Source organism: Giraffa tippelskirchi, chromosome 10, assembly GCF_054371585.1.
Source record: "Giraffa tippelskirchi isolate mGirTip1 chromosome 10, T2T-mGirTip1v1.2.pri, whole genome shotgun sequence".
Lineage (NCBI taxonomy): Eukaryota > Metazoa > Chordata > Mammalia > Artiodactyla > Giraffidae > Giraffa > Giraffa tippelskirchi.
Genome location: NC_137284.1, coordinates 10367789 through 10373788, shown reverse-complemented (window position 1 = coordinate 10373788; position 6000 = coordinate 10367789).

The window sequence follows — 6000 nt, the reverse complement described above, 5'->3', positions numbered from 1 at the left end:
TCCAACCCGAACCCCTTGCATTGGCACCAGGGAGTCCTAAGTACTGGACCACCAGGGAAATCCCCAAACTCAACCTTTTTGCAAGAGTAGGAAGCAAGAGAAGTGAAAGTCACTCTAGAATTCTGACGGAATGACAGGAAGAAGAGTGGTACCATTAATAGAAACAAATGTGTTAAAAGGAATGGCTTTTGGAACGGAAGAGGACAAATTCAGCTTTATACCAGAAACAGTGAAGGTTAGACCTGAGTACACCCAGGGAACACACCTGGGCAAGCCTGTCTCTGGACTCAGGGAGGTTACCTGGGGTAGTGGGATGGTTAGTTTTGCATACCTCGGGGGTTACGTGGATGTAGATTTGAGAGGCGGAGTCACCCTGGATGTGGTGCCTGAAGATGAAAATATTGAGTGAATCAAGGGCCAAGAACATTTAGTGGGGAGGAACAGTGAGAGAAATAAATGGAAGAGATAAAAGAAGGGGTGGTTTAATAGTAGAATCAGGACTGCATCTTGTCCAAGAGCCAAGGGACATGGCCTGGCGAGAGGGAGGAGATGTCAGCCTGCCAGATGCCTCTCAGAGGGCCGAGAAGGGGTGACCGCACTTGCTGATGACTTTTCAGATCATATTCCAGAAGCCTTGGTGGGGGCAGGCTCTGTCTAGTATCTGCTGGTTGAAGGTCTGCCATCTTCCTGAGCATCAGAGTCCTCTTCTGCAAAGATAGAGTCACAGTAGCTACCTTAGGAGTGAGGAGGAGGAGGAAGGCATCGGACCAAGGGCTTTTGTGCACTTGAGAGCCCTTTGCATGCCCTAACCTGATAGAGGCCACTGATGCTTTTGAACTGAGGTGTGGGAGAAGACTCTTGAGAGTCCCTTGGACTGCAAGGAGATCCAACCAGTCCATCCTGAAGGAAATCAGTCCTGAATATTCATTGGAAGGACTGATGCTGAAGCTGAAACTCCAATCCTTTGGCCACCTGATGCGAAGAGCAGACTCACTGGAAAAGACCCTGATGCTGGGAAAGATTGAAGGCGGGAGGAGAAGGGGGCGACAGAGGATGAGATGGTTGGATGGCATCACCGACTCAATGGACATGAGTTTGAGTAAGCTCGAGGAGTTGGTGCTGGACAGGGAAGCCTGGCGTGCTGCCGTCCACGGGGTCGCAAAGAGTCAGACGCGACTGAGCAACTGAACTAACTGAACCTGCTAGGCAGATTCTCCACTCTCAGAATTGGAGAAGACTGTAGCAATCTGAGAAATGAATAGGAGACAGAAAGTAGACCCAGAAAGGGTCTGTGGTTCCCCAAATTCAACAATTAATGGTTTGTGAAGGAGCAGTGGTGGCTTGAGAAAAAGATGGCTGTGAAGACTTTTTAAAGATCGAGGTGACTTGGCCGTATTTATCAACCAAAGGAGGGAAAAGACAAAAGTGGCCAGAAAGAGCTTTTGGCTTTGGCCAGCTGGTCGTCTGCCTGTGAGGTGCTCCATGTCACATCACATTCCCTGTCACTGCCCCAGGGCCTGATCCCTTTGGCTGTCTTTGACTTTCACCCTCCCTCTGATTAACCAGTCTCTTTGCTACCTGGACTCCGCCAGTCTTCTGCAGACTTAAGGGACTCCTGGTGAGGACAAGACAGAAAACCCCACTCACCAGTTCTGTGGGGACTGGTGTCATAGGCTCCATCCTTCCAGGCTCTGTCTCCCTGGGTAACCGCCCCACCCTACCCACCCTTTCACCCACTTGGCTGGCTGAGATGACCTCAGCTCCAAGCCACCCATGCTGGTCTGTTTGTCCCCGGTAAAGTGCAAGGATCACAAAGAGTTCCTGACAAGATCCCCAGGAACTGTGGTCCTTGGTACTGCTGCATGCCAGGGCAAGGTTCTGTGGGGCAGGAGGACGCCATGGCAAGCTCATCCCTCTCCAAAATCACCCCGATTCCTGAAGGACCCTGTAGTCAGTTGGAAAACTGGGGATTTTCTCTAAGGGGACAGTCTCATCAGTCCATCCAAGCAGTGAGAGTAATGAATAATAGAGCAGGAGAAGGTAGGTAGGGGCAAGGCCACGATGCTGCAGACTTCAGCCTTCTAAAATTCTCCCTTAGAGGAGTTCCCTAGTGGCCCCATGGTTAGGACTCAGCGCTTTTGAAACTGTGCAACTCCGGTTGGGACTTCAATCCACAGTCTTTTAATTGCGATCACACACTTCGTTTCAGGACTTAGTGAAGCTCAGATTCTTGATGTCTCGTTGCAGAAAGAATTCAGTGAGAAAGTGATAGGTAAGACATGGATTTATTCAGAGAGTATAGAGAGAAACACACGCCACAGACAGAGTGAGGGTCATTTCAGAAGGTGTATGGGTTGTCAGTTTTTATAGGGGTGGGTAATTTCATAACCTAATAACTGGGAAGCTTCCCTGGTAGCTCAGCTGATAAAGACTCTGCTTGCAATGCAGGAGACCCCAGTTCAATTCCTGGGTTGGGAAGATCCACTGGAGAAGGGATAGGCTACCCACTCCAGTATTCTTGGACTTCCCTGTTGGCTCAGATGGTAAAGAATCTGCCTGCAATGCAGGAGACCTGGGTTCTATCCCTGGGTTGGGAAGATCCCCTCCAGAAGGGAATGGCTATTTCCAACTGTTTTGAGGATGGAATGGAGATTTCCAGGAATTGGGCCACCTCCCTCTTTCTGACCTCTTATGGTTGGCCACAGAACACCATGACACTGGTGGGCATGTCATTCAGCATATGCTGATATATTACAATGAGAGTTTAATGAGGCTCAGGTCTACTGGAAGTCATCTCATCTGCAATCTTGAACCTGGTTGGTTCTAACCAGTTTCTGTCATGTCACATGGCTATGTTACCTTGGGTTTCCCAGGTGGCTCAGTGCTAAAGAATCTACTTGCCAATGCAGGAGACGTGAGTTCAGTCTCTGGGTCAGGAAAATCCCCCAGAGAAGGACATGGTAACCCATTCTAGTGTTCTTGCCTGGAAAATCCCATGGACAGAGGAGCCTGGTAGGCTACAGCCCATGGAGTTGCAAAAGAGTCAGACACTACTGAGTGACTAAACAACAGTGGCCAAGTCATTCTTTTAAAGGTTGTGTCTGCCCCGTTCCCTTGTGTTTCCCTTTCGTGGTCATGGCCCTGGGTTCAGTCTCTGGTCAGGGAACTAAGATCCCACAAGTTACGTGATGGGGAAAAAATAATATAAAATAGAGTTCTCCCTTAGTGCAGACTCCCTCCCCTTCTCTCTGCTGGGACGCTGCAGTGCCTCTGAATGGATCTTACTTCTTGTAGGATGTCTCCCCTATATTCCACCCCCACTCCAACTTGTCCCCCAAAGTCTCTTTTTGCATCATAGATCTGGTCCTAGCACACTCCTGCTTTAGGAGTTTCCCTGCTTCCTCCATGATACAGTCTTGCCATCCTTCCAGCAGCAAGCCAGGCTTTTCCCAGTTTGAACCCTACCCAGAGTAGTTCTTACCAAAACCCTCCTGGAGCCATTTCTCACTGTTCTTATATTCATTCATGTCTTCATCAGATGATTTTCAGGGTCTACTCTGGGTAGTGGTTCCCTGGGATCTGCTGGGAGCCCCACCCGCCCTGGCCAATCCATCCTTCTTGCTCACCCCAAAGGTGTTGGCTGCCTTTTAGGGCTTTAGCACCTTCTCATATTCCCCTTTCTCAGCCTATAAAGCTCCCCCATGAGATGACCCCTGGGTCTTCCTTTCATTTAGCACTCCTTCCTCTGAGCTCCAGGACCTTTTTAACATTTTTCATTAATTTTCTTTATGTATTGTGTTAATCCCCCTTTCAAAAATTAACAATATTGGTTACTGTTTCAGTAAACTTTTTTTAAAATATATTTTTAAATTAATCTGTTTGGCTGATTTGCAGCACTTGGGATCTTTCATTGCTGTATATGGACTCTAGGATGCTAGGGTTTAGTTGCTCCGTGGCATGTGGGATCTTCCCAACCAGGGACTGGACCTGCATCCCCTGCATTGGCAGGTGGATTCTTAACCACTGGACCACCAGGGAAGTCCCAGCAAACCTTTAACGTGCATAAAAGTCAGTGTACTCTCCCCAGGTGTTTGCCTCATCCCTCTTACCTTGTGAGCAAGGCTTTAGGTGTGAATGTTTATGCCCAGTCTGCAAAGCCAGAGAAGTCTCGTTCTCGCCATCTGGAACTGAGACCAGCATGACATGATGCTGCTAGAGAGGAGGCTGACCACTGCAGGGATGGCATGCAAAGGACCCGTTGTGGCTCCCCCATTGCCCCGCCCTCCCACCTGTTGTCCAGAGTCATCTTCGTAGCCTCTTACTGCATCAGGCTGCACCCAGCAGTTTCTACAATGGTTCCTCCCACAGTCCTTTAGGAGAGAGGCAGTGTGATGTCTGTGCCACTTGTTGTAACCATGCACATTTGGCTGTTTCATCTTTCTTAAACCGCAGTCCCTCCATGCTTAAGTAGCTGTAACAGTGTGGATTGTGTCCACCTTACAGGGTTGGGATGAGATGCTAATGAGGAGTGTGTATGTGTTAGTCAGTCAGTCATGTCCGACTCTTTGCGGCCCCATGGACTGTAGCCTGTCAGGTTCCGCTATCCATGGAATTCTCCAGGCAAGAATACTGGAGTGGGTTGCCATTTCCTTCTCCAGGGAATCTTCCTGACCCAGGTATTGAGCCCAGGTCTCCTGTGTTGGCAGGTAGATTCTTTACCATCTGAGGGTGCCACAACTCAGGGACTTGGAAATCACTCCACTGAAATATGAGGACCACTTGTTCACTCCTAACCCAGTCCCTGAGCTGTCTTCCCTTCTTCCCCATTCTTACTTTGGGGGAGCAAAAGTTGCCACCCCAAAATATGTCTCTTTGGCTGATTATTTTAAGAAATTGCAGACACAGGAGAAGCTCTGAAAACTGAGTAGAAGTTACCCTTCAATAAGAGACATTCATGTGTATAAGGGAAATCTCCATGTATAAGGGTATCTCCCTCTGTGTTCTGGGAAGAGGAGGATGACCTTACTTCTAGAAATTCTTGTCAGTGCAGAAGGCGGAGAATTCAATCTGCAGAAAAATCTAACCTTTGTTCATTGTGTTTTTCCTGGTGACCTCCCAAACTGATTCTCTACCACCAACAACTCTATTTTTTTTGTTTGTTTGTTTAGCTGCCATCCAGGGCAAGAGGGATCTTAGTTCCCACACCAGGGATTGAACCTATGCCCCTTGCAGTGGAACCACAGAGTCTTAACCACTGGATCACCTGGGAATTCTCTTTCTAAAACTTTTTTCCCCTGACACCTTTTGCCTTCGCTGAAGATGGTGTTTAAGGTGAGGGTTTCTGCCGTTTTGGGGAGTTACTTATTTTTCCTGGGGATCTTCCACGTATACAAGAGGTGTTGCTGTTGTTTAGTCGCAAAGTCATGTCCAACTCTTTGTGACCCCGGGGACTGTAGCCTGCCAGGTTCCCCTGTCCATGGGTTTCCCAGGCAAAAATACTGGAGTAAGTCACCATTTCCTTCTCCAGGGGATCCTTCCAACCCAGTGACTGAATCCACATCTCCTGCATTGACAGGCCGATTCTTTACTGGTGAGCTGCCAGGGAAGCCCCACACAGGAGGTATACATGTTCTAAAGCTTTTTTTATTTGCTTTTCTCCTGTTAATCTGTCTTGTGTGCTTGCATGCTAAGTCGCTTCAATCGTGTGCGACTCTTTGCAGCCCCACAGACTGTAGCCCGCCTGGCTTCTCTGTCCATGGGATTCTCCAGGCAAGAATACTGGAGTGGGTTGCCATGCCCTCCTCTAGGGGATCTTCCCAACCCAGGGATCGAATCCACTTCTTTTACGTCTCCTACACTGGCAGGCGAGTTCTTTACCACTAGCACACCTGGAAAGCCCGTTAATCTGTCTTGCGTGTGTGTTAGTCGCTCAGTCGTGTCCAACTGTTTTCGACCCCATGGACTGTAGCCTGCCAGGTTCCTCTGTCCATGGAACTCTCC